At 45.0% G+C, this 26,085-nt stretch overlaps 20 non-coding genes across 20 annotated transcripts; all 20 read left to right on the top strand.

The window, feature by feature from the left end:
* The first annotated feature begins 308 nt into the window (after nucleotides 1-308).
* LOC141200249 (U2 spliceosomal RNA) lies at nucleotides 309-499 on the top strand. Its single transcript, XR_012271974.1, has one exon. It is a non-coding gene; the product is annotated as a U2 spliceosomal RNA (small nuclear RNA).
* Nucleotides 500-1,620: 1,121 nt separating this feature from the next.
* LOC141200635 (U2 spliceosomal RNA) lies at nucleotides 1,621-1,811 on the top strand. Its single transcript, XR_012272349.1, has one exon. It is a non-coding gene; the product is annotated as a U2 spliceosomal RNA (small nuclear RNA).
* Nucleotides 1,812-2,933: 1,122 nt separating this feature from the next.
* Nucleotides 2,934-3,124, top strand: LOC141200543 (U2 spliceosomal RNA). Its single transcript, XR_012272261.1, has one exon. It is a non-coding gene; the product is annotated as a U2 spliceosomal RNA (small nuclear RNA).
* Nucleotides 3,125-4,246: 1,122 nt separating this feature from the next.
* Nucleotides 4,247-4,437, top strand: LOC141200260 (U2 spliceosomal RNA). Its single transcript, XR_012271985.1, has one exon. It is a non-coding gene; the product is annotated as a U2 spliceosomal RNA (small nuclear RNA).
* Nucleotides 4,438-5,559: 1,122 nt separating this feature from the next.
* On the top strand, nucleotides 5,560-5,750 carry LOC141200271 (U2 spliceosomal RNA). The gene has a single exon (XR_012271996.1). It is a non-coding gene; the product is annotated as a U2 spliceosomal RNA (small nuclear RNA).
* Nucleotides 5,751-6,872: 1,122 nt separating this feature from the next.
* Nucleotides 6,873-7,063, top strand: LOC141200282 (U2 spliceosomal RNA). Its single transcript, XR_012272007.1, has one exon. It is a non-coding gene; the product is annotated as a U2 spliceosomal RNA (small nuclear RNA).
* A 1,122-nt stretch (nucleotides 7,064-8,185) lies between these two features.
* LOC141200294 (U2 spliceosomal RNA) lies at nucleotides 8,186-8,376 on the top strand. The gene has a single exon (XR_012272018.1). It is a non-coding gene; the product is annotated as a U2 spliceosomal RNA (small nuclear RNA).
* A 1,123-nt stretch (nucleotides 8,377-9,499) lies between these two features.
* LOC141200358 (U2 spliceosomal RNA) lies at nucleotides 9,500-9,690 on the top strand. The gene has a single exon (XR_012272080.1). It is a non-coding gene; the product is annotated as a U2 spliceosomal RNA (small nuclear RNA).
* A 1,122-nt stretch (nucleotides 9,691-10,812) lies between these two features.
* Nucleotides 10,813-11,003, top strand: LOC141200305 (U2 spliceosomal RNA). The gene has a single exon (XR_012272029.1). It is a non-coding gene; the product is annotated as a U2 spliceosomal RNA (small nuclear RNA).
* Nucleotides 11,004-12,126: 1,123 nt separating this feature from the next.
* LOC141200359 (U2 spliceosomal RNA) lies at nucleotides 12,127-12,317 on the top strand. The gene has a single exon (XR_012272081.1). It is a non-coding gene; the product is annotated as a U2 spliceosomal RNA (small nuclear RNA).
* Nucleotides 12,318-13,440: 1,123 nt separating this feature from the next.
* Nucleotides 13,441-13,631, top strand: LOC141200317 (U2 spliceosomal RNA). Its single transcript, XR_012272041.1, has one exon. It is a non-coding gene; the product is annotated as a U2 spliceosomal RNA (small nuclear RNA).
* Nucleotides 13,632-14,751: 1,120 nt separating this feature from the next.
* Nucleotides 14,752-14,942, top strand: LOC141200329 (U2 spliceosomal RNA). Its single transcript, XR_012272052.1, has one exon. It is a non-coding gene; the product is annotated as a U2 spliceosomal RNA (small nuclear RNA).
* A 1,120-nt stretch (nucleotides 14,943-16,062) lies between these two features.
* Nucleotides 16,063-16,253, top strand: LOC141200340 (U2 spliceosomal RNA). The gene has a single exon (XR_012272063.1). It is a non-coding gene; the product is annotated as a U2 spliceosomal RNA (small nuclear RNA).
* Nucleotides 16,254-17,373: 1,120 nt separating this feature from the next.
* Nucleotides 17,374-17,564, top strand: LOC141200352 (U2 spliceosomal RNA). The gene has a single exon (XR_012272074.1). It is a non-coding gene; the product is annotated as a U2 spliceosomal RNA (small nuclear RNA).
* Nucleotides 17,565-18,684: 1,120 nt separating this feature from the next.
* On the top strand, nucleotides 18,685-18,875 carry LOC141200363 (U2 spliceosomal RNA). The gene has a single exon (XR_012272085.1). It is a non-coding gene; the product is annotated as a U2 spliceosomal RNA (small nuclear RNA).
* Nucleotides 18,876-19,995: 1,120 nt separating this feature from the next.
* On the top strand, nucleotides 19,996-20,186 carry LOC141200374 (U2 spliceosomal RNA). The gene has a single exon (XR_012272096.1). It is a non-coding gene; the product is annotated as a U2 spliceosomal RNA (small nuclear RNA).
* Nucleotides 20,187-21,308: 1,122 nt separating this feature from the next.
* On the top strand, nucleotides 21,309-21,499 carry LOC141200385 (U2 spliceosomal RNA). Its single transcript, XR_012272107.1, has one exon. It is a non-coding gene; the product is annotated as a U2 spliceosomal RNA (small nuclear RNA).
* A 1,120-nt stretch (nucleotides 21,500-22,619) lies between these two features.
* Nucleotides 22,620-22,810, top strand: LOC141200628 (U2 spliceosomal RNA). The gene has a single exon (XR_012272343.1). It is a non-coding gene; the product is annotated as a U2 spliceosomal RNA (small nuclear RNA).
* A 1,121-nt stretch (nucleotides 22,811-23,931) lies between these two features.
* Nucleotides 23,932-24,122, top strand: LOC141200396 (U2 spliceosomal RNA). The gene has a single exon (XR_012272118.1). It is a non-coding gene; the product is annotated as a U2 spliceosomal RNA (small nuclear RNA).
* A 1,120-nt stretch (nucleotides 24,123-25,242) lies between these two features.
* On the top strand, nucleotides 25,243-25,433 carry LOC141200407 (U2 spliceosomal RNA). Its single transcript, XR_012272129.1, has one exon. It is a non-coding gene; the product is annotated as a U2 spliceosomal RNA (small nuclear RNA).
* Nucleotides 25,434-26,085: the final 652 nt, after the last annotated feature.

The raw sequence follows: 26,085 nt of genomic DNA on the forward strand, positions 1-26,085 counted from the left end.
CAACCCTCCTGCTAAGGGTAGACAGCTGCTCGTTCCACCCCCCCCCCCGCCTTAATTGGTTCTCCTCCCTTCCAACGGTGTTGAGGCGGGTGGGAACAGCCGGGGGTTGAGGGTACTGTGCTAAAAGAGGTGGAGTTATGCAGATCTAAAACGCGTGGATTGCAGCAGCAGCAAGCCGAAAAGTGCAGGCATGTGAGGGATCTAGAGGTTGACAGCATGTCTTCTTAACGGGAGTCCAGGTGGCCATCTCCACAAATGGACTTTTCAGAATCCTTGGGTGGCACCGTAGTCGGAAACCAATTCTGGTTATCGCTTCTCGGCCTTTTGGCTAAGATCAAGTGTAGTATCTGTTCTTATCAGTTTAATATCTGATACGTCCCCTATCTGGGGACCATATATTAAATGGATTTTTAGAACAGGGAGATGGAAAAAGAGCTTGCTCTGTCCACTCCACGCATTGACCTGGTATTGCAGTATCTCCAGGACCGGTGCACCCCTTCTTTAATGCAGTTTCTAAAATCAGAAAGAATTGAATTCAATGCTTTTTGTTCATTTTGCTTGTTTGTCGGATTTTGGGATGGACTCTTTGGCTTTGCTTTTCTTCTCCTCATTGGATTTTTCATGTTAAAAGTTGCAGAAGCCAGATGACAAGCTCATTTTGGTTCAACTTCAGCAACTGTGCATTGCATTGCCATGTAATGTAATGTAATGCAATGCTATCTATCTAGCTCTCCCTCTATACTTCCTTTTGGATAAACAGACATATTAGGCAAGCATTTTGGAGCTTTCACCTAAATAACTACAGGTGGTGAGATAAGCTGCACAATATAATTGACCTTTCAGTATATTGTTGCACACACACCATCTATTTAGCAAATGCCCTTGTTATCAACAGCAGCCTTTTAAACTCACCTGAGCTAACAGGTATGTGAGCTGGTTACTCTGCTGCACTTAAAATTTCTTTTTTGGTTTGCTACAATGCCTTTTCTGAAACGTTGTCTCCCTCTGCTGGAACACTGACTTCTTTCATTTAATGCCTGCAGACTATAAAAGAGAAACCAACCCAAAAAGTTTGGTTGATTAGTCTGTGGCATTCTTTTAAACTGTTGCTTATGGCGGTCTCTGTGAGCTTCTCAGTGACATTCAGCCATCCAGGTATCCCGCCTGCAGTAGACGGAATGTGGCAATGGAACGCTGGCTGCGCGTGTCATAATAGGCTCTGAGCCTTTATATACCTGCGCACAGCAGCAGCCACCTTCAGTCTGCTGCTGGACAGCCAGCAGCAGCAGCAGCAGGAGAGGTAATTAATCAGCAACCCTCCTGCTAAGGGTAGACAGCTGCTCGTTCCACCCCCCCCCCCGCCTTAATTGGTTCTCCTCCCTTCCAACGGTGTTGAGGCGGGTGGGAACAGCCGGGGGTTGAGGGTACTGTGCTAAAAGAGGTGGAGTTATGCAGATCTAAAATGCGTGGATTGCAGCAGCAGCAAGCCGAAAAGTGCAGGCATGTGAGGGATCTAGAGGTTGACAGCATGTCTTCTTAACGGGAGTCCAGGTGGCCATCTCCACAAATGGACTTTTCAGAATCCTTGGGTGGCACCGTAGTCGGAAACCAATTCTGGTTATCGCTTCTCGGCCTTTTGGCTAAGATAAAGTGTAGTATCTGTTCTTATCAGTTTAATATCTGATACGTCCCCTATCTGGGGACCATATATTAAATGGATTTTTAGAACAGGGAGATGGAAAAAGAGCTTGCTCTGTCCACTCCACGCATTGACCTGGTATTGCAGTATCTCCAGGACCGGTGCACCCCTTCTTTAATGCAGTTTCTAAAATCAGAAAGAATTGAATTCAATGTTTTTTGTTCATTTTGCTTGTTTGTCGGATTTTGGGATGGACTCTTTGGCTTTGCTTTTCTTCTCCTCATTGGATTTTTCATGTTAAAAGTTGCAGAAGCCAGATGACAAGCTCATTTTGGTTCAACTTCAGCAACTGTGCATTGCATTGCCATGTAATGTAATGTAATGCAATGCTATCTATCTAGCTCTCCCTCTATACTTCCTTTTGGATAAACAGACATATTAGGCAAGCATTTTGGAGCTTTCACCTAAATAACTACAGGTGGTGAGATAAGCTGCACAATATAATTGACCTTTCAGTATATTGTTGCACACACACCATCTATTTAGCAAATGCCCTTGTTATCAACAGCAGCCTTTTAAACTCACCTGAGCTAACAGGTATGTGAGCTGGTTACTCTGCTGCGCTTAAAATTTCTTTTTTGGTTTGCTACAATGCCTTTTCTGAAACGTTGTCTCCCTCTGCTGGAACACTGACTTCTTTCATTTAATGCCTGCAGACTATAAAAGAGAAACCAACCCAAAAAGTTTGGTTGATTAGTCTGTGGCATTCTTTTAAACTGTTGCTTATGGCGGTCTCTGTGAGCTTCTCAGTGACATTCAGCCATCCAGGTATCCCGCCTGCAGTAGACGGAATGTGGCAATGGAACGCTGGCTGCGCGTGTCATAATAGGCTCTGAGCCTTTATATACCTGCGCACAGCAGCAGCCACCTTCAGTCTGCTGCTGGACAGCCAGCAGCAGCAGCAGCAGGAGAGGTAATTAATCAGCAAACCTCCTGCTAAGGGTAGACAGCTGCTCGTTCCACCCCCCCCCCCCGCCTTAATTGGTTCTCCTCCCTTCCAACGGTGTTGAGGCGGGTGGGAACAGCCGGGGGTTGAGGGTACTGTGCTAAAAGAGGTGGAGTTATGCAGATCTAAAACGCGTGGATTGCAGCAGCAGCAAGCCGAAAAGTGCAGGCATGTGAGGGATCTAGAGGTTGACAGCATGTCTTCTTAACGGGAGTCCAGGTGGCCATCTCCACAAATGGACTTTTCAGAATCCTTGGGTGGCACCGTAGTCGGAAACCAATTCTGGTTATCGCTTCTCGGCCTTTTGGCTAAGATCAAGTGTAGTATCTGTTCTTATCAGTTTAATATCTGATACGTCCCCTATCTGGGGACCATATATTAAATGGATTTTTAGAACAGGGAGATGGAAAAAGAGTTTGCTCTGTCCACTCCACGCATTGACCTGGTATTGCAGTATCTCCAGGACCGGTGCACCCCTTCTTTAATGCAGTTTCTAAAATCAGAAAGAATTGAATTCAATGCTTTTTGTTCATTTTGCTTGTTTGTCGGATTTTGGGATGGACTCTTTGGCTTTGCTTTTCTTCTCCTCATTGGATTTTTCATGTTAAAAGTTGCAGAAGCCAGATGACAAGCTCATTTTGGTTCAACTTCAGCAACTGTGCATTGCATTGCCATGTAATGTAATGTAATGCAATGCTATCTATCTAGCTCTCCCTCTATACTTCCTTTTGGATAAACAGACATATTAGGCAAGCATTTTGGAGCTTTCACCTAAATAACTACAGGTGGTGAGATAAGCTGCACAATATAATTGACCTTTCAGTATATTGTTGCACACACACCATCTATTTAGCAAATGCCCTTGTTATCAACAGCAGCCTTTTAAACTCACCTGAGCTAACAGGTATGTGAGCTGGTTACTCTGCTGCGCTTAAAATTTCTTTTTTGGTTTGCTACAATGCCTTTTCTGAAACGTTGTCTCCCTCTGCTGGAACACTGACTTCTTTCATTTAATGCCTGCAGACTATAAAAGAGAAACAAACCCAAAAAGTTTGGTTGATTAGTCTGTGGCATTCTTTTAAACTGTTGCTTATGGCGGTCTCTGTGATCTTCTCAGTGACATTCAGCCATCCAGGTATCCCGCCTGCAGTAGACGGAATGTGGCAATGGAACGCTGGCTGCGCATGTCATAATAGGCTCTGAGCCTTTATATACCTGCGCACAGCAGCAGCCACCTTCAGTCTGCTGCTGGACAGCCAGCAGCAGCAGCAGCAGGAGAGGTAATTAATCAGCAACCCTCCTGCTAAGGGTAGACAGCTGCTCGTTCCACCCCACCCCCCCGCCTTAATTGGTTCTCCTCCCTTCCAACGGTGTTGAGGCGGGTGGGAACAGCCGGGGGTTGAGGGTACTGTGCTAAAAGAGGTGGAGTTATGCAGATCTAAAACGCGTAGATTGCAGCAGCAGCAAGCCGAAAAGTGCAGGCATGTGAGGGATCTAGAGGTTGACAGCATGTCTTCTTAACGGGAGTCCAGGTGGCCATCTCCACAAATGGACTTTTCAGAATCCTTGGGTGGCACCGTAGTCGGAAACCAATTCTGGTTATCGCTTCTCGGCCTTTTGGCTAAGATCAAGTGTAGTATCTGTTCTTATCAGTTTAATATCTGATACGTCCCCTATCTGGGGACCATATATTAAATGGATTTTTAGAACAGGGAGATGGAAAAAGAGCTTGCTCTGTCCACTCCACGCATTGACCTGGTATTGCAGTATCTCCAGGACCGGTGCACCCCTTCTTTAATGCAGTTTCTAAAATCAGAAAGAATTGAATTCAATGCTTTTTGTTCATTTTGCTTGTTTGTCGGATTTTGGGATGGACTCTTTGGCTTTGCTTTTCTTCTCCTCATTGGATTTTTCATGTTAAAAGTTGCAGAAGCCAGATGACAAGCTCATTTTGGTTCAACTTCAGCAACTGTGCATTGCATTGCCATGTAATGTAATGTAATGCAATGCTATCTATCTAGCTCTCCCTCTATACTTCCTTTTGGATAAACAGACATATTAGGCAAGCATTTTGGAGCTTTCACCTAAATAACTACAGGTGGTGAGATAAGCTGCACAATATAATTGACCTTTCAGTATATTGTTGCACACACACCATCTATTTAGCAAATGCCCTTGTTATCAACAGCAGCCTTTTAAACTCACCTGAGCTAACAGGTATGTGAGCTGGTTACTCTGCTGCGCTTAAAATTTCTTTTTTGGTTTGCTACAATGCCTTTTCTGAAACGTTGTCTCCCTCTGCTGGAACACTGACTTCTTTCACTTAATGCCTGCAGACTATAAAAGAGAAACAAACCCAAAAAGTTTGGTTGATTAGTCTGTGGCATTCTTTTAAACTGTTGCTTATGGCGGTCTCTGTGATCTTCTCAGTGACATTCAGCCATCCAGGTATCCCGCCTGCAGTAGACGGAATGTGGCAATGGAACGCTGGCTGCGCATGTCATAATAGGCTCTGAGCCTTTATATACCTGCGCACAGCAGCAGCCACCTTCAGTCTGCTGCTGGACAGCCAGCAGCAGCAGCAGCAGGAGAGGTAATTAATCAGCAACCCTCCTGCTAAGGGTAGACAGCTGCTCGTTCCACCCCACCCCCCCGCCTTAATTGGTTCTCCTCCCTTCCAACGGTGTTGAGGCGGGTGGGAACAGCCGGGGGTTGAGGGTACTGTGCTAAAAGAGGTGGAGTTATGCAGATCTAAAACGCGTAGATTGCAGCAGCAGCAAGCCGAAAAGTGCAGGCATGTGAGGGATCTAGAGGTTGACAGCATGTCTTCTTAACGGGAGTCCAGGTGGCCATCTCCACAAATGGACTTTTCAGAATCCTTGGGTGGCACCGTAGTCGGAAACCAATTCTGGTTATCGCTTCTCGGCCTTTTGGCTAAGATCAAGTGTAGTATCTGTTCTTATCAGTTTAATATCTGATACGTCCCCTATCTGGGGACCATATATTAAATGGATTTTTAGAACAGGGAGATGGAAAAAGAGCTTGCTCTGTCCACTCCACGCATTGACCTGGTATTGCAGTATCTCCAGGACCGGTGCACCCCTTCTTTAATGCAGTTTCTAAAATCAGAAAGAATTGAATTCAATGCTTTTTGTTCATTTTGCTTGTTTGTCGGATTTTGGGATGGACTCTTTGGCTTTGCTTTTCTTCTCCTCATTGGATTTTTCATGTTAAAAGTTGCAGAAGCCAGATGACAAGCTCATTTTGGTTCAACTTCAGCAACTGTGCATTGCATTGCCATGTAATGTAATGTAATGCAATGCTATCTATCTAGCTCTCCCTCTATACTTCCTTTTGGATAAACAGACATATTAGGCAAGCATTTTGGAGCTTTCACCTAAATAACTACAGGTGGTGAGATAAGCTGCACAATATAATTGACCTTTCAGTATATTGTTGCACACACACCATCTATTTAGCAAATGCCCTTGTTATCAACAGCAGCCTTTTAAACTCACCTGAGCTAACAGGTATGTGAGCTGGTTACTCTGCTGCGCTTAAAATTTCTTTTTTGGTTTGCTACAATGCCTTTTCTGAAACGTTGTCTCCCTCTGCTGGAACACTGACTTCTTTCATTTAATGCCTGCAGACTATAAAAGAGAAACAAACCCAAAAAGTTTGGTTGATTAGTCTGTGGCATTCTTTTAAACTGTTGCTTATGGCGGTCTCTGTGATCTTCTCAGTGACATTCAGCCATCCAGGTATCCCGCCTGCAGTAGACGGAATGTGGCAATGGAACGCTGGCTGCGCATGTCATAATAGGCTCTGAGCCTTTATATACCTGCGCACAGCAGCAGCCACCTTCAGTCTGCTGCTGGACAGCCAGCAGCAGCAGCAGCAGGAGAGGTAATTAATCAGCAACCCTCCTGCTAAGGGTAGACAGCTGCTCGTTCCACCCCACCCCCCCGCCTTAATTGGTTCTCCTCCCTTCCAACGGTGTTGAGGCGGGTGGGAACAGCCGGGGGTTGAGGGTACTGTGCTAAAAGAGGTGGAGTTATGCAGATCTAAAACGCGTGGATTGCAGCAGCAGCAAGCCGAAAAGTGCAGGCATGTGAGGGATCTAGAGGTTGACAGCATGTCTTCTTAACGGGAGTCCAGGTGGCCATCTCCACAAATGGACTTTTCAGAATCCTTGGGTGGCACCGTAGTCGGAAACCAATTCTGGTTATCGCTTCTCGGCCTTTTGGCTAAGATCAAGTGTAGTATCTGTTCTTATCAGTTTAATATCTGATACGTCCCCTATCTGGGGACCATATATTAAATGGATTTTTAGAACAGGGAGATGGAAAAAGAGCTTGCTCTGTCCACTCCACGCATTGACCTGGTATTGCAGTATCTCCAGGACCGGTGCACCCCTTCTTTAATGCAGTTTCTAAAATCAGAAAGAATTGAATTCAATGCTTTTTGTTCATTTTGCTTGTTTGTCGGATTTTGGGATGGACTCTTTGGCTTTGCTTTTCTTCTCCTCATTGGATTTTTCATGTTAAAAGTTGCAGAAGCCAGATGACAAGCTCATTTTGGTTCAACTTCAGCAACTGTGCATTGCATTGCCATGTAATGTAATGTAATGCAATGCTATCTATCTAGCTCTCCCTCTATACTTCCTTTTGGATAAACAGACATATTAGGCAAGCATTTTGGAGCTTTCACCTAAATAACTACAGGTGGTGAGATAAGCTGCACAATATAATTGACCTTTCAGTATATTGTTGCACACACACCATCTATTTAGCAAATGCCCTTGTTATCAACAGCAGCCTTTTAAACTCACCTGAGCTAACAGGTATGTGAGCTGGTTACTCTGCTGCGCTTAAAATTTCTTTTTTGGTTTGCTACAATGCCTTTTCTGAAACGTTGTCTCCCTCTGCTGGAACACTGACTTCTTTCATTTAATGCCTGCAGACTATAAAAGAGAAACAAACCCAAAAAGTTTGGTTGATTAGTCTGTGGCATTCTTTTAAACTGTTGCTTATGGCGGTCTCTGTGATCTTCTCAGTGACATTCAGCCATCCAGGTATCCCGCCTGCAGTAGACGGAATGTGGCAATGGAACGCTGGCTGCGCATGTCATAATAGGCTCTGAGCCTTTATATACCTGCGCACAGCAGCAGCCACCTTCAGTCTGCTGCTGGACAGCCAGCAGCAGCAGCAGCAGGAGAGGTAATTAATCAGCAACCCTCCTGCTAAGGGTAGACAGCTGCTCGTTCCACCCCACCCCCCCGCCTTAATTGGTTCTCCTCCCTTCCAACGGTGTTGAGGCGGGTGGGAACAGCCGGGGGTTGAGGGTACTGTGCTAAAAGAGGTGGAGTTATGCAGATCTAAAACGCGTGGATTGCAGCAGCAGCAAGCCGAAAAGTGCAGGCATGTGAGGGATCTAGAGGTTGACAGCATGTCTTCTTAACGGGAGTCCAGGTGGCCATCTCCACAAATGGACTTTTCAGAATCCTTGGGTGGCACCGTAGTCGGAAACCAATTCTGGTTATCGCTTCTCGGCCTTTTGGCTAAGATCAAGTGTAGTATCTGTTCTTATCAGTTTAATATCTGATACGTCCCCTATCTGGGGACCATATATTAAATGGATTTTTAGAACAGGGAGATGGAAAAAGAGCTTGCTCTGTCCACTCCACGCATTGACCTGGTATTGCAGTATCTCCAGGACCGGTGCACCCCTTCTTTAATGCAGTTTCTAAAATCAGAAAGAATTGAATTCAATGCTTTTTGTTCATTTTGCTTGTTTGTCGGATTTTGGGATGGACTCTTTGGCTTTGCTTTTCTTCTCCTCATTGGATTTTTCATGTTAAAAGTTGCAGAAGCCAGATGACAAGCTCATTTTGGTTCAACTTCAGCAACTGTGCATTGCATTGCCATGTAATGTAATGTAATGCAATGCTATCTATCTAGCTCTCCCTCTATACTTCCTTTTGGATAAACAGACATATTAGGCAAGCATTTTGGAGCTTTCACCTAAATAACTACAGGTGGTGAGATAAGCTGCACAATATAATTGACCTTTCAGTATATTGTTGCACACACACCATCTATTTAGCAAATGCCCTTGTTATCAACAGCAGCCTTTTAAACTCACCTGAGCTAACAGGTATGTGAGCTGGTTACTCTGCTGCGCTTAAAATTTCTTTTTTGGTTTGCTACAATGCCTTTTCTGAAACGTTGTCTCCCTCTGCTGGAACACTGACTTCTTTCATTTAATGCCTGCAGACTATAAAAGAGAAACCAACCCAAAAAGTTTGGTTGATTAGTCTGTGGCATTCTTTTAAACTGTTGCTTATGGCGGTCTCTGTGAGCTTCTCAGTGACATTCAGCCATCCAGGTATCCCGCCTGCAGTAGACGGAATGTGGCAATGGAACGCTGGCTGCGCGTGTCATAATAGGCTCTGAGCCTTTATATACCTGCGCACAGCAGCAGCCACCTTCAGTCTGCTGCTGGACAGCCAGCAGCAGCAGCAGCAGGAGAGGTAATTAATCAGCAACCCTCCTGCTAAGGGTAGACAGCTGCTCGTTCCACCCCCCCCCCCCCGCCTTAATTGGTTCTCCTCCCTTGCAACGGTGTTGAGGCGGGTGGGAACAGCCGGGGGTTGAGGGTACTGTGCTAAAAGAGGTGGAGTTATGCAGATCTAAAACGCGTGGATTGCAGCAGCAGCAAGCCGAAAAGTGCAGGCATGTGAGGGATCTAGAGGTTGACAGCATGTCTTCTTAACGGGAGTCCAGGTGGCCATCTCCACAAATGGACTTTTCAGAATCCTTGGGTGGCACCGTAGTCGGAAACCAATTCTGGTTATCGCTTCTCGGCCTTTTGGCTAAGATCAAGTGTAGTATCTGTTCTTATCAGTTTAAAATCTGATACGTCCCCTATCTGGGGACCATATATTAAATGGATTTTTAGAACAGGGAGATGGAAAAAGAGCTTGCTCTGTCCACTCCACGCATTGACCTGGTATTGCAGTATCTCCAGGACCGGTGCACCCCTTCTTTAATGCAGTTTCTAAAATCAGAAAGAATTGAATTCAATGCTTTTTGTTCATTTTGCTTGTTTGTCGGATTTTGGGATGGACTCTTTGGCTTTGCTTTTCTTCTCCTCATTGGATTTTTCATGTTAAAAGTTGCAGAAGCCAGATGACAAGCTCATTTTGGTTCAACTTCAGCAACTGTGCATTGCATTGCCATGTAATGTAATGTAATGCAATGCTATCTATCTAGCTCTCCCTCTATACTTCCTTTTGGATAAACAGACATATTAGGCAAGCATTTTGGAGCTTTCACCTAAATAACTACAGGTGGTGAGATAAGCTGCACAATATAATTGACCTTTCAGTATATTGTTGCACACACACCATCTATTTAGCAAATGCCCTTGTTATCAACAGCAGCCTTTTAAACTCACCTGAGCTAACAGGTATGTGAGCTGGTTACTCTGCTGCGCTTAAAATTTCTTTTTTGGTTTGCTACAATGCCTTTTCTGAAACGTTGTCTCCCTCTGCTGGAACACTGACTTCTTTCATTTAATGCCTGCAGACTATAAAAGAGAAACCAACCCAAAAAGTTTGGTTGATTAGTCTGTGGCATTCTTTTAAACTGTTGCTTATGGCGGTCTCTGTGAGCTTCTCAGTGACATTCAGCCATCCAGGTATCCCGCCTGCAGTAGACGGAATGTGGCAATGGAACGCTGGCTGCGCGTGTCATAATAGGCTCTGAGCCTTTATATACCTGCGCACAGCAGCAGCCACCTTCAGTCTGCTGCTGGACAGCCAGCAGCAGCAGCACCAGGAGAGGTAATTAATCAGCAACCCTCCTGCTAAGGGTAGACAGCTGCTCGTTCCACCCCCCCCCCCCGCCTTAATTGGTTCTCCTCCCTTCCAACGGTGTTGAGGCGGGTGGGAACAGCCGGGGGTTGAGGGTACTGTGCTAAAAGAGGTGGAATTATGCAGATCTAAAACGCGTGGATTGCAGCAGCAGCAAGCCGAAAAGTGCAGGCATGTGAGGGATCTAGAGGTTGACAGCATGTCTTCTTAACGGGAGTCCAGGTGGCCATCTCCACAAATGGACTTTTCAGAATCCTTGGGTGGCACAGTAGTCGGAAACCAATTCTGGTTATCGCTTCTCGGCCTTTTGGCTAAGATCAAGTGTAGTATCTGTTCTTATCAGTTTAATATCTGATACGTCCCCTATCTGGGGACCATATATTAAATGGATTTTTAGAACAGGGAGATGGAAAAAGAGCTTGCTCTGTCCACTCCACGCATTGACCTGGTATTGCAGTATCTCCAGGACCGGTGCACCCCTTCTTTAATGCAGTTTCTAAAATCAGAAAGAATTGAATTCAATGCTTTTTGTTCATTTTGCTTGTTTGTCGGATTTTGGGATGGACTCTTTGGCTTTGCTTTTCTTCTCCTCATTGGATTTTTCATGTTAAAAGTTGCAGAAGCCAGATGACAAGCTCATTTTGGTTCAACTTCAGCAACTGTGCATTGCATTGCCATGTAATGTAATGTAATGCAATGCTATCTATCTAGCTCTCCCTCTATACTTCCTTTTGGATAAACAGACATATTAGGCAAGCATTTTGGAGCTTTCACCTAAATAACTACAGGTGGTGAGATAAGCTGCACAATATAATTGACCTTTCAGTATATTGTTGCACACACACCATCTATTTAGCAAATGCCCTTGTTATCAACAGCAGCCTTTTAAACTCACCTGAGCTAACAGGTATGTGAGCTGGTTACTCTGCTGCGCTTAAAATTTCTTTTTTGGTTTGCTACAATGCCTTTTCTGAAACGTTGTCTCCCTCTGCTGGAACACTGACTTCTTTCATTTAATGCCTGCAGACTATAAAAGAGAAACCAACCCAAAAAGTTTGGTTGATTAGTCTGTGGCATTCTTTTAAACTGTTGCTTATGGCGGTCTCTGTGAGCTTCTCAGTGACATTCAGCCATCCAGGTATCCCGCCTGCAGTAGACGGAATGTGGCAATGGAACGCTGGCTGCGCGTGTCATAATAGGCTCTGAGCCTTTATATACCTGCGCACAGCAGCAGCCACCTTCAGTCTGCTGCTGGACAGCCAGCAGCAGCAGCAGCAGGAGAGGTAATTAATCAGCAACCCTCCTGCTAAGGGTAGACAGCTGCTCGTTCCACCCCCCCCCCCCCGCCTTAATTGGTTCTCCTCCCTTGCAACGGTGTTGAGGCGGGTGGGAACAGCCGGGGGTTGAGGGTACTGTGCTAAAAGAGGTGGAGTTATGCAGATCTAAAACGCGTGGATTGCAGCAGCAGCAAGCCGAAAAGTGCAGGCATGTGAGGGATCTAGAGGTTGACAGCATGTCTTCTTAACGGGAGTCCAGGTGGCCATCTCCACAAATGGACTTTTCAGAATCCTTGGGTGGCACCGTAGTCGGAAACCAATTCTGGTTATCGCTTCTCGGCCTTTTGGCTAAGATCAAGTGTAGTATCTGTTCTTATCAGTTTAAAATCTGATACGTCCCCTATCTGGGGACCATATATTAAATGGATTTTTAGAACAGGGAGATGGAAAAAGAGCTTGCTCTGTCCACTCCACGCATTGACCTGGTATTGCAGTATCTCCAGGACCGGTGCACCCCTTCTTTAATGCAGTTTCTAAAATCAGAAAGAATTGAATTCAATGCTTTTTGTTCATTTTGCTTGTTTGTCGGATTTTGGGATGGACTCTTTGGCTTTGCTTTTCTTCTCCTCATTGGATTTTTCATGTTAAAAGTTGCAGAAGCCAGATGACAAGCTCATTTTGGTTCAACTTCAGCAACTGTGCATTGCATTGCCATGTAATGTAATGTAATGCAATGCTATCTATCTAGCTCTCCCTCTATACTTCCTTTTGGATAAACAGACATATTAGGCAAGCATTTTGGAGCTTTCACCTAAATAACTACAGGTGGTGAGATAAGCTGCACAATATAATTGACCTTTCAGTATATTGTTGCACACACACCATCTATTTAGCAAATGCCCTTGTTATCAACAGCAGCCTTTTAAACTCACCTGAGCTAACAGGTATGTGAGCTGGTTACTCTGCTGCGCTTAAAATTTCTTTTTTGGTTTGCTACAATGCCTTTTCTGAAACGTTGTCTCCCTCTGCTGGAACACTGACTTCTTTCATTTAATGCCTGCAGACTATAAAAGAGAAACCAACCCAAAAAGTTTGGTTGATTAGTCTGTGGCATTCTTTTAAACTGTTGCTTATGGCGGTCTCTGTGAGCTTCTCAGTGACATTCAGCCATCCAGGTATCCCGCCTGCAGTAGACGGAATGTGGCAATGGAACGCTGGCTGCGCGTGTCATAATAGGCTCTGAGCCTTTATATACCTGCGCACAGCAGCAGCCACCTTCAGTCTGCTGCTGGACAGCCAGCAGCAGCAGCACCAGGAGAGGTAATTAATCAGCAACCCTCCTGCTAAGGGTAGACAGCTGCTCGTTCCACCCCCCCCCCCCCGCCTTAATTGGTTCTCCTCCCTTCCAACGGTGTTGAGGCGGGTGGGAACAGCCGGGGGTTGAGGGTACTGTGCTAAAAGAGGTGGAATTATGCAGATCTAAAACGCGTGGATTGCAGCAGCAGCAAGCCGAAAAGTGCAGGCATGTGAGGGATCTAGAGGTTGACAGCATGTCTTCTTAACGGGAGTCCAGGTGGCCATCTCCACAAATGGACTTTTCAGAATCCTTGGGTGGCACAGTAGTCGGAAACCAATTCTGGTTATCGCTTCTCGGCCTTTTGGCTAAGATCAAGTGTAGTATCTGTTCTTATCAGTTTAATATCTGATACGTCCCCTATCTGGGGACCATATATTAAATGGATTTTTAGAACAGGGAGATGGAAAAAGAGCTTGCTCTGTCCACTCCACGCATTGACCTGGTATTGCAGTATCTCCAGGACCGGTGCACCCCTTCTTTAATGCAGTTTCTAAAATCAGAAAGAATTGAATTCAATGCTTTTTGTTCATTTTGCTTGTTTGTCGGATTTTGGGATGGACTCTTTGGCTTTGCTTTTCTTCTCCTCATTGGATTTTTCATGTTAAAAGTTGCAGAAGCCAGATGACAAGCTCATTTTGGTTCAACTTCAGCAACTGTGCATTGCATTGCCATGTAATGTAATGTAATGCAATGCTATCTATCTAGCTCTCCCTCTATACTTCCTTTTGGATAAACAGACATATTAGGCAAGCATTTTGGAGCTTTCACCTAAATAACTACAGGTGGTGAGATAAGCTGCACAATATAATTGACCTTTCAGTATATTGTTGCACACACACCATCTATTTAGCAAATGCCCTTGTTATCAACAGCAGCCTTTTAAACTCACCTGAGCTAACAGGTATGTGAGCTGGTTACTCTGCTGCGCTTAAAATTTCTTTTTTGGTTTGCTACAATGCCTTTTCTGAAACGTTGTCTCCCTCTGCTGGAACACTGACTTCTTTCATTTAATGCCTGCAGACTATAAAAGAGAAACCAACCCAAAAAGTTTGGTTGATTAGTCTGTGGCATTCTTTTAAACTGTTGCTTATGGCGGTCTCTGTGAGCTTCTCAGTGACATTCAGCCATCCAGGTATCCCGCCTGCAGTAGACGGAATGTGGCAATGGAACGCTGGCTGCGCGTGTCATAATAGGCTCTGAGCCTTTATATACCTGCGCACAGCAGCAGCCACCTTCAGTCTGCTGCTGGACAGCCAGCAGCAGCAGCAGCAGGAGAGGTAATTAATCAGCAACCCTCCTGCTAAGGGTAGACAGCTGCTCGTTCCACCCCCCCCCCGCCTTAATTGGTTCTCCTCCCTTCCAACGGTGTTGAGGCGGGTGGGAACAGCCGGGGGTTGAGGGTACTGTGCTAAAAGAGGTGGAGTTATGCAGATCTAAAACGCGTGGATTGCAGCAGCAGCAAGCCGAAAAGTGCAGGCATGTGAGGGATCTAGAGGTTGACAGCATGTCTTCTTAACGGGAGTCCAGGTGGCCATCTCCACAAATGGACTTTTCAGAATCCTTGGGTGGCACCGTAGTCGGAAACCAATTCTGGTTATCGCTTCTCGGCCTTTTGGCTAAGATCAAGTGTAGTATCTGTTCTTATCAGTTTAATATCTGATACGTCCCCTATCTGGGGACCATATATTAAATGGATTTTTAGAACAGGGAGATGGAAAAAGAGCTTGCTCTGTCCACTCCACGCATTGACCTGGTATTGCAGTATCTCCAGGACCGGTGCACCCCTTCTTTAATGCAGTTTCTAAAATCAGAAAGAATTGAATTCAATGCTTTTTGTTCATTTTGCTTGTTTGTCGGATTTTGGGATGGACTCTTTGGCTTTGCTTTTCTTCTCCTCATTGGATTTTTCATGTTAAAAGTTGCAGAAGCCAGATGACAAGCTCATTTTGGTTCAACTTCAGCAACTGTGCATTGCATTGCCATGTAATGTAATGTAATGCAATGCTATCTATCTAGCTCTCCCTCTATACTTCCTTTTGGATAAACAGACATATTAGGCAAGCATTTTGGAGCTTTCACCTAAATAACTACAGGTGGTGAGATAAGCTGCACAATATAATTGACCTTTCAGTATATTGTTGCACACACACCATCTATTTAGCAAATGCCCTTGTTATCAACAGCAGCCTTTTAAACTCACCTGAGCTAACAGGTATGTGAGCTGGTTACTCTGCTGCGCTTAAAATTTCTTTTTTGGTTTGCTACAATGCCTTTTCTGAAACGTTGTCTCCCTCTGCTGGAACACTGACTTCTTTCATTTAATGCCTGCAGACTATAAAAGAGAAACCAACCCAAAAAGTTTGGTTGATTAGTCTGTGGCATTCTTTTAAACTGTTGCTTATGGCGGTCTCTGTGAGCTTCTCAGTGACATTCAGCCATCCAGGTATCCCGCCTGCAGTAGACGGAATGTGGCAATGGAACGCTGGCTGCGCGTGTCATAATAGGCTCTGAGCCTTTATATACCTGCGCACAGCAGCAGCCACCTTCAGTCTGCTGCTGGACAGCCAGCAGCAGCAGCAGCAGGAGAGGTAATTAATCAGCAACCCTCCTGCTAAGGGTAGACAGCTGCTCGTTCCACCCCCCCCCCGCCTTAATTGGTTCTCCTCCCTTCCAACGGTGTTGAGGCGGGTGGGAACAGCCGGGGGTTGAGGGTACTGTGCTAAAAGAGGTGGAGTTATGCAGATCTAAAACGCGTGGATTGCAGCAGCAGCAAGCCGAAAAGTGCAGGCATGTGAGGGATCTAGAGGTTGACAGCATGTCTTCTTAACGGGAGTCCAGGTGGCCATCTCCACAAATGGACTTTTCAGAATCCTTGGGTGGCACCGTAGTCGGAAACCAATTCTGGTTATCGCTTCTCGGCCTTTTGGCTAAGATCAAGTGTAGTATCTGTTCTTATCAGTTTAATATCTGATACGTCCCCTATCTGGGGACCATATATTAAATGGATTTTTAGAACAGGGAGATGGAAAAAGAGCTTGCTCTGTCCACTCCACGCATTGACCTGGTATTGCAGTATCTCCAGGACCGGTGCACCCCTTCTTTAATGCAGTTTCTAAAATCAGAAAGAATTGAATTCAATGCTTTTTGTTCATTTTGCTTGTTTGTCGGATTTTGGGATGGACTCTTTGGCTTTGCTTTTCTTCTCCTCATTGGATTTTTCATGTTAAAAGTTGCAGAAGCCAGATGACAAGCTCATTTTGGTTCAACTTCAGCAACTGTGCATTGCATTGCCATGTAATGTAATGTAATGCAATGCTATCTATCTAGCTCTCCCTCTATACTTCCTTTTGGATAAACAGACATATTAGGCAAGCATTTTGGAGCTTTCACCTAAATAACTACAGGTGGTGAGATAAGCTGCACAATATAATTGACCTTTCAGTATATTGTTGCACACACACCATCTATTTAGCAAATGCCCTTGTTATCAACAGCAGCCTTTTAAACTCACCTGAGCTAACAGGTATGTGAGCTGGTTACTCTGCTGCGCTTAAAATTTCTTTTTTGGTTTGCTACAATGCCTTTTCTGAAACGTTGTCTCCCTCTGCTGGAACACTGACTTCTTTCATTTAATGCCTGCAGACTATAAAAGAGAAACCAACCCAAAAAGTTTGGTTGATTAGTCTGTGGCATTCTTTTAAACTGTTGCTTATGGCGGTCTCTGTGAGCTTCTCAGTGACATTCAGCCATCCAGGTATCCCGCCTGCAGTAGACGGAATGTGGCAATGGAACGCTGGCTGCGCGTGTCATAATAGGCTCTGAGCCTTTATATACCTGCGCACAGCAGCAGCCACCTTCAGTCTGCTGCTGGACAGCCAGCAGCAGCAGCAGCAGGAGAGGTAATTAATCAGCAACCCTCCTGCTAAGGGTAGACAGCTGCTCGTTCCACCCCCCCCCCGCCTTAATTGGTTCTCCTCCCTTCCAACGGTGTTGAGGCGGGTGGGAACAGCCGGGGATTGAGGGTACTGTGCTAAAAGAGGTGGAGTTATGCAGATCTAAAACGCGTGGATTGCAGCAGCAGCAAGCCGAAAAGTGCAGGCATGTGAGGGATCTAGAGGTTGACAGCATGTCTTCTTAACGGGAGTCCAGGTGGCCATCTCCACAAATGGACTTTTCAGAATCCTTGGGTGGCACCGTAGTCGGAAGCCAATTCTGGTTATCGCTTCTCGGCCTTTTGGCTAAGATCAAGTGTAGTATCTGTTCTTATCAGTTTAATATCTGATACGTCCCCTATCTGGGGACCATATATTAAATGGATTTTTAGAACAGGGAGATGGAAAAAGAGCTTGCTCTGTCCACTCCACGCATTGACCTGGTATTGCAGTATCTCCAGGACCGGTGCACCCCTTCTTTAATGCAGTTTCTAAAATCAGAAAGAATTGAATTCAATGCTTTTTGTTCATTTTGCTTGTTTGTCGGATTTTGGGATGGACTCTTTGGCTTTGCTTTTCTTCTCCTCATTGGATTTTTCATGTTAAAAGTTGCAGAAGCCAGATGACAAGCTCATTTTGGTTCAACTTCAGCAACTGTGCATTGCATTGCCATGTAATGTAATGTAAAGCAATGCTATCAATCTAGCTCTCCCTCTATACTTCCTTTTGGATAAACAGACATATTAGGCAAGCATTTTGGAGCTTTCACCTAAATAACTACAGGTGGTGAGATAAGCTGCACAATTTAATTGACCTTTCAGTATATTGTTGCACACACACCATCTATTTAGCAAATGCCCTTGTTATCAACAGCAGCCTTTTAAACTCACCTGAGCTAACAGGTATGTGAGCTGGTTACTCTGCTGCGCTTAAAATTTCTTTTTTGGTTTGCTACAATGCCTTTTCTGAAACGTTGTCTCCCTCTGCTGGAACACTGACTTCTTTCATTTAATGCCTGCAGACTATAAAAGAGAAACCAACCCAAAAAGTTTGGTTGATTAGTCTGTGGCATTCTTTTAAACTGTTGCTTATGGCGGTCTCTGTGAGCTTCTCAGTGACATTCAGCCATCCAGGTATCCCGCCTGCAGTAGACGGAATGTGGCAATGGAACGCTGGCTGCGCGTGTCATAATAGGCTCTGAGCCTTTATATACCTGCGCACAGCAGCAGCCACCTTCAGTCTGCTGCTGGACAGCCAGCAGCAGCAGCAGCAGGAGAGGTAATTAATCAGCAACCCTCCTGCTAAGGGTAGACAGCTGCTCGTTCCACCCCCCCCCCGCCTTAATTGGTTCTCCTCCCTTCCAACGGTGTTGAGGCGGGTGGGAACAGCCGGGGGTTGAGGGTACTGTGCTAAAAGAGGTGGAGTTATGCAGATCTAAAACGCGTGGATTGCAGCAGCAGCAAGCCGAAAAGTGCAGGCATGTGAGGGATCTAGAGGTTGACAGCATGTCTTCTTAACGGGAGTCCAGGTGGCCATCTCCACAAATGGACTTTTCAGAATCCTTGGGTGGCACCGTAGTCGGAAACCAATTCTGGTTATCGCTTCTCGGCCTTTTGGCTAAGATCAAGTGTAGTATCTGTTCTTATCAGTTTAATATCTGATACGTCCCCTATCTGGGGACCATATATTAAATGGATTTTTAGAACAGGGAGATGGAAAAAGAGCTTGCTCTGTCCACTCCACGCATTGACCTGGTATTGCAGTATCTCCAGGACCGGTGCACCCCTTCTTTAATGCAGTTTCTAAAATCAGAAAGAATTGAATTCAATGCTTTTTGTTCATTTTGCTTGTTTGTCGGATTTTGGGATGGACTCTTTGGCTTTGCTTTTCTTCTCCTCATTGGATTTTTCATGTTAAAAGTTGCAGAAGCCAGATGACAAGCTCATTTTGGTTCAACTTCAGCAACTGTGCATTGCATTGCCATGTAATGTAATGTAATGCAATGCTATCTATCTAGCTCTCCCTCTATACTTCCTTTTGGATAAACAGACATATTAGGCAAGCATTTTGGAGCTTTCACCTAAATAACTACAGGTGGTGAGATAAGCTGCACAATATAATTGACCTTTCAGTATATTGTTGCACACACACCATCTATTTAGCAAATGCCCTTGTTATCAACAGCAGCCTTTTAAACTCACCTGAGCTAACAGGTATGTGAGCTGGTTACTCTGCTGCGCTTAAAATTTCTTTTTTGGTTTGCTACAATGCCTTTTCTGAAACGTTGTCTCCCTCTGCTGGAACACTGACTTCTTTCATTTAATGCCTGCAGACTATAAAAGAGAAACCAACCCAAAAAGTTTGGTTGATTAGTCTGTGGCATTCTTTTAAACTGTTGCTTATGGCGGTCTCTGTGAGCTTCTCAGTGACATTCAGCCATCCAGGTATCCCGCCTGCAGTAGACGGAATGTGGCAATGGAACGCTGGCTGCGCGTGTCATAATAGGCTCTGAGCCTTTATATACCTGCGCACAGCAGCAGCCACCTTCAGTCTGCTGCTGGACAGCCAGCAGCAGCAGCAGCAGGAGAGGTAATTAATCAGCAACCCTCCTGCTAAGGGTAGACAGCTGCTCGTTCCACCCCCCCCCCGCCTTAATTGGTTCTCCTCCCTTCCAACGGTGTTGAGGCGGGTGGGAACAGCCGGGGGTTGAGGGTACTGTGCTAAAAGAGGTGGAGTTATGCAGATCTAAAACGCGTGGATTGCAGCAGCAGCAAGCCGAAAAGTACAGGCATGTGAGGGATCTAGAGGTTGACAGCATGTCTTCTTAACGGGAGTCCAGGTGGCCATCTCCACAAATGGACTTTTCAGAATCCTTGGGTGGCACCGTAGTCGGAAACCAATTCTGGTTATCGCTTCTCGGCCTTTTGGCTAAGATCAAGTGTAGTATCTGTTCTTATCAGTTTAATATCTGATACGTCCCCTATCTGGGGACCATATATTAAATGGATTTTTAGAACAGGGAGATGGAAAAAGAGCTTGCTCTGTCCACTCCACGCATTGACCTGGTATTGCAGTATCTCCAGGACCGGTGCACCCCTTCTTTAATGCAGTTTCTAAAATCAGAAAGAATTGAATTCAATGCTTTTTGTTCATTTTGCTTGTTTGTCGGATTTTGGGATGGACTCTTTGGCTTTGCTTTTCTTCTCCTCATTGGATTTTTCATGTTAAAAGTTGCAGAAGCCAGATGACAAGCTCATTTTGGTTCAACTTCAGCAACTGTGCATTGCATTGCCATGTAATGTAATGTAATGCAATGCTATCTATCTAGCTCTCCCTCTATACTTCCTTTTGGATAAACAGACATATTTGGCAAGCATTTTGGAGCTTTCACCTAAATAACTACAGGTGGTGAGATAAGCTGCACAATATAATTGACCTTTCAGTATATTGTTGCACACACACCATCTATTTAGCAAATGCCCTTGTTATCAACAGCAGCCTTTTAAACTCACCTGAGCTAACAGGTATGTGAGCTGGTTACTCTGCTGCGCTTAAAATTTCTTTTTTGGTTTGCTACAATGCCTTTTCTGAAACGTTGTCTCCCTCTGCTGGAACACTGACTTCTTTCATTTAATGCCTGCAGACTATAAAAGAGAAACCAACCCAAAAAGTTTGGTTGATTAGTCTGTGGCATTCTTTTAAACTGTTGCTTATGGCGGTCTCTGTGAGCTTCTCAGTGACATTCAGCCATCCAGGTATCCCGCCTGCAGTAGACGGAATGTGGCAATGGAACGCTGGCTGCGCGTGTCATAATAGGCTCTGAGCCTTTATATACCTGCGCACAGCAGCAGCCACCTTCAGTCTGCTGCTGGACAGCCAGCAGCAGCAGCAGCAGGAGAGGTAATTAATCAGCAACCCTCCTGCTAAGGGTAGACAGCTGCTCGTTCCACCCCCCCCCCCCGCCTTAATTGGTTCTCCTCCCTTCCAACGGTGTTGAGGCGGGTGGGAACAGCCGGGGGTTGAGGGTACTGTGCTAAAAGAGGTGGAGTTATGCAGATCTAAAACGCGTGGATTGCAGCAGCAGCAAGCCGAAAAGTGCAGGCATGTGAGGGATCTAGAGGTTGACAGCATGTCTTCTTAACGGGAGTCCAGGTGGCCATCTCCACAAATGGACTTTTCAGAATCCTTGGGTGGCACCGTAGTCGGAAACCAATTCTGGTTATCGCTTCTCGGCCTTTTGGCTAAGATCAAGTGTAGTATCTGTTCTTATCAGTTTAATATCTGATACGTCCCCTATCTGGGGACCATATATTAAATGGATTTTTAGAACAGGGAGATGGAAAAAGAGCTTGCTCTGTCCACTCCACGCATTGACCTGGTATTGCAGTATCTCCAGGACCGGTGCACCCCTTCTTTAATGCAGTTTCTAAAATCAGAAAGAATTGAATTCAATGCTTTTTGTTCATTTTGCTTGTTTGTCGGATTTTGGGATGGACTCTTTGGCTTTGCTTTTCTTCTCCTCATTGGATTTTTCATGTTAAAAGTTGCAGAAGCCAGATGACAAGCTCATTTTGGTTCAACTTCAGCAACTGTGCATTGCATTGCCATGTAATGTAATGTAATGCAATGCTATCTATCTAGCTCTCACTCTATACTTCCTTTTGGATAAACAGACATATTAGGCAAGCATTTTGGAGCTTTCACCTAAATAACTACAGGTGGTGAGATAAGCTGCACAATATAATTGACCTTTCAGTATATTGTTGCACACACACCATCTATTTAGCAAATGCCCTTGTTATCAACAGCAGCCTTTTAAACTCACCTGAGCTAACAGGTATGTGAGCTGGTTACTCTGCTGCGCTTAAAATTTCTTTTTTGGTTTGCTACAATGCCTTTTCTGAAACGTTGTCTCCCTCTGCTGGAACACTGACTTCTTTCATTTAATGCCTGCAGACTATAAAAGAGAAACCAACCCAAAAAGTTTGGTTGATTAGTCTGTGGCATTCTTTTAAACTGTTGCTTATGGCGGTCTCTGTGAGCTTCTCAGTGACATTCAGCCATCCAGGTATCCCGCCTGCAGTAGACGGAATGTGGCAATGGAACGCTGGCTGCGCGTGTCATAATAGGCTCTGAGCCTTTATATACCTGCGCACAGCAGCAGCCACCTTCAGTCTGCTGCTGGACAGCCAGCAGCAGCAGCAGCAGGAGAGGTAATTAATCAGCAACCCTCCTGCTAAGGGTAGACAGCTGCTCGTTCCACCCCCCCCCCGCCTTAATTGGTTCTCCTCCCTTCCAACGGTGTTGAGGCGGGTGGGAACAGCCGGGGGTTGAGGGTACTGTGCTAAAAGAGGTGGAGTTATGCAGATCTAAAACGCGTGGATTGCAGCAGCAGCAAGCCGAAAAGTGCAGGCATGTGAGGGATCTAGAGGTTGACAGCATGTCTTCTTAACGGGAGTCCAGGTGGCCATCTCCACAAATGGACTTTTCAGAATCCTTGGGTGGCACCGTAGTCGGAAACCAATTCTGGTTATCGCTTCTCGGCCTTTTGGCTAAGATCAAGTGTAGTATCTGTTCTTATCAGTTTAATATCTGACACGTCCCCTATCTGGGGACCATATATTAAATGGATTTTTAGAACAGGGAGATGGAAAAAGAGCTTGCTCTGTCCACTCCACGCATTGACCTGGTATTGCAGTATCTCCAGGACCGGTGCACCCCTTCTTTAATGCAGTTTCTAAAATCAGAAAGAATTGAATTCAATGCTTTTTGTTCATTTTGCTTGTTTGTCGGATTTTGGGATGGACTCTTTGGCTTTGCTTTTCTTCTCCTCATTGGATTTTTCATGTTAAAAGTTGCAGAAGCCAGATGACAAGCTCATTTTGGTTCAACTTCAGCAACTGTGCATTGCATTGCCATGTAATGTAATGTAATGCAATGCTATCTATCTAGCTCTCACTCTATACTTCCTTTTGGATAAACAGACATATTAGGCAAGCATTTTGGAGCTTTCACCTAAATAACTACAGGTGGTGAGATAAGCTGCACAATATAATTGACCTTTCAGTATATTGTTGCACACACACCATCTATTTAGCAAATGCCCTTGTTATCAACAGCAGCCTTTTAAACTCACCTGAGCTAACAGGTATGTGAGCTGGTTACTCTGCTGCGCTTAAAATTTCTTTTTTGGTTTGCTACAATGCCTTTTCTGAAACGTTGTCTCCCTCTGCTGGAACACTGACTTCTTTCATTTAATGCCTGCAGACTATAAAAGAGAAACCAACCCAAAAAGTTTGGTTGATTAGTCTGTGGCATTCTTTTAAACTGTTGCTTATGGCGGTCTCTGTGAGCTTCTCAGTGACATTCAGCCATCCAGGTATCCTGCCTGCAGTAGACGGAATGTGGCAATGGAACGCTGGCTGCGCGTGTCATAATAGGCTCTGAGCCTTTATATACCTGCGCACAGCAGCAGCCACCTTCAGTCTGCTGCTGGACAGCCAGCAGCAGCAGCAGCAGGAGAGGTAATTAATCAGCAACCCTCCTGCTAAGGGTAGACAGCTGCTCGTTCCACCCCCCCCCCCGCCTTAATTGGTTCTCCTCCCTTCCAACGGTGTTGAGGCGGGTGGGAACAGCCGGGGGTTGAGGGTACTGTGCTAAAAGAGGTGGAGTTATGCAGATCTAAAACGCGTGGATTGCAGCAGCAGCAAGCCGAAAAGTGCAGGCATGTGAGGGATCTAGAGGTTGACAGCATGTCTTCTTAACGGGAGTCCAGGTGGCCATCTCCACAAATGGACTTTTCAGAATCCTTGGGTGGCACCGTAGTCGGAAACCAATTCTGGTTATCGCTTCTCGGCCTTTTGGCTAAGATCAAGTGTAGTATCTGTTCTTATCAGTTTAATATCTGATACGTCCCCTATCTGGGGACCATATATTAAATGGATTTTTAGAACAGGGAGATGGAAAAAGAGCTTGCTCTGTCCACTCCACGCATTGACCTGGTATTGCAGTATCTCCAGGACCGGTGCACCCCTTCTTTAATGCAGTTTCTAAAATCAGAAAGAATTGAATTCAATGCTTTTTGTTCATTTTGCTTGTTTGTCGGATTTTGGGATGGACTCTTTGGCTTTGCTTTTCTTCTCCTCATTGGATTTTTCATGTTAAAAGTTGCAGAAGCCAGATGACAAGCTCATTTTGGTTCAACTTCAGCAACTGTGCATTGCATTGCCATGTAATGTAATGTAATGCAATGCTATCTATCTAGCTCTCCCTCTATACTTCCTTTTGGATAAACAGACATATTAGGCAAGCATTTTGGAGCTTTCACCTAAATAACTACAGGTGGTGAGATAAGCTGCACAATATAATTGACCTTTCAGTATATTGTTGCACACACACCATCTATTTAGCAAATGCCCTTGTTATCAACAGCAGCCTTTTAAACTCACCTGAGCTAACAGGTATGTGAGCTGGTTACTCTGCTGCGCTTAAAATTTCTTTTTTGGTTTGCTACAATGCCTTTTCTGAAACGTTGTCTCCCTCTGCTGGAACACTGACTTCTTTCATTTAATGCCTGCAGACTATAAAAGAGAAACCAACCCAAAAAGTTTGGTTGATTAGTCTGTGGCATTCTTTTAAACTGTTGCTTATGGCGGTCTCTGTGAGCTTCTCAGTGACATTCAGCCATCCAGGTATCCCGCCTGCAGTAGACGGAATGTGGCAATGGAACGCTGGCTGCGCGTGTCATAATAGGCTCTGAGCCTTTATATACCTGCGCACAGCAGCAGCCACCTTCAGTCTGCTGCTGGACAGCCAGCAGCAGCAGCAGCAGGAGAGGTAATTAATCAGCAACCCTCCTGCTAAGGGTAGACAGCTGCTCGTTCCACCCCCCCCCCGCCTTAATTGGTTCTCCTCCCTTCCAACGGTGTTGAGGCGGGTGGGAACAGCCGGGGGTTGAGGGTACTGTGCTAAAAGAGGTGGAGTTATGCAGATCTAAAACGCGTGGATTGCAGCAGCAGCAAGCCGAAAAGTGCAGGCATGTGAGGGATCTAGAGGTTGACAGCATGTCTTCTTAACGGGAGTCCAGGTGGCCATCTCCACAAATGGACTTTTCAGAATCCTTGGGTGGCACCGTAGTCGGAAACCAATTCTGGTTATCGCTTCTCGGCCTTTTGGCTAAGATCAAGTGTAGTATCTGTTCTTATCAGTTTAATATCTGATACGTCCCCTATCTGGGGACCATATATTAAATGGATTTTTAGAACAGGGAGATGGAAAAAGAGCTTGCTCTGTCCACTCCACGCATTGACCTGGTATTGCAGTATCTCCAGGACCGGTGCACCCCTTCTTTAATGCAGTTTCTAAAATCAGAAAGAATTGAATTCAATGCTTTTTGTTCATTTTGCTTGTTTGTCGGATTTTGGGATGGACTCTTTGGCTTTGCTTTTCTTCTCCTCATTGGATTTTTCATGTTAAAAGTTGCAGAAGCCAGATGACAAGCTCATTTTGGTTCAACTTCAGCAACTGTGCATTGCATTGCCATGTAATGTAATGTAATGCAATGCTATCTATCTAGCTCTCACTCTATACTTCCTTTTGGATAAACAGACATATTAGGCAAGCATTTTGGAGCTTTCACCTAAATAACTACAGGTGGTGAGATAAGCTGCACAATATAATTGACCTTTCAGTATATTGTTGCACACACACCATCTATTTAGCAAATGCCCTTGTTATCAACAGCAGCCTTTTAAACTCACCTGAGCTAACAGGTATGTGAGCTGGTTACTCTGCTGCGCTTAAAATTTCTTTTTTGGTTTGCTACAATGCCTTTTCTGAAACGTTGTCTCCCTCTGCTGGAACACTGACTTCTTTCATTTAATGCCTGCAGACTATAAAAGAGAAACCAACCCAAAAAGTTTGGTTGATTAGTCTGTGGCATTCTTTTAAACTGTTGCTTATGGCGGTCTCTGTGAGCTTCTCAGTGACATTCAGCCAT

This window comes from Phyllobates terribilis, unplaced genomic scaffold (genome assembly GCF_046119375.1).
Source record: "Phyllobates terribilis strain yellow unplaced genomic scaffold, ASM4611937v1 Scaffold_108__1_contigs__length_5656254, whole genome shotgun sequence".
Lineage (NCBI taxonomy): Eukaryota > Metazoa > Chordata > Amphibia > Anura > Dendrobatidae > Phyllobates > Phyllobates terribilis.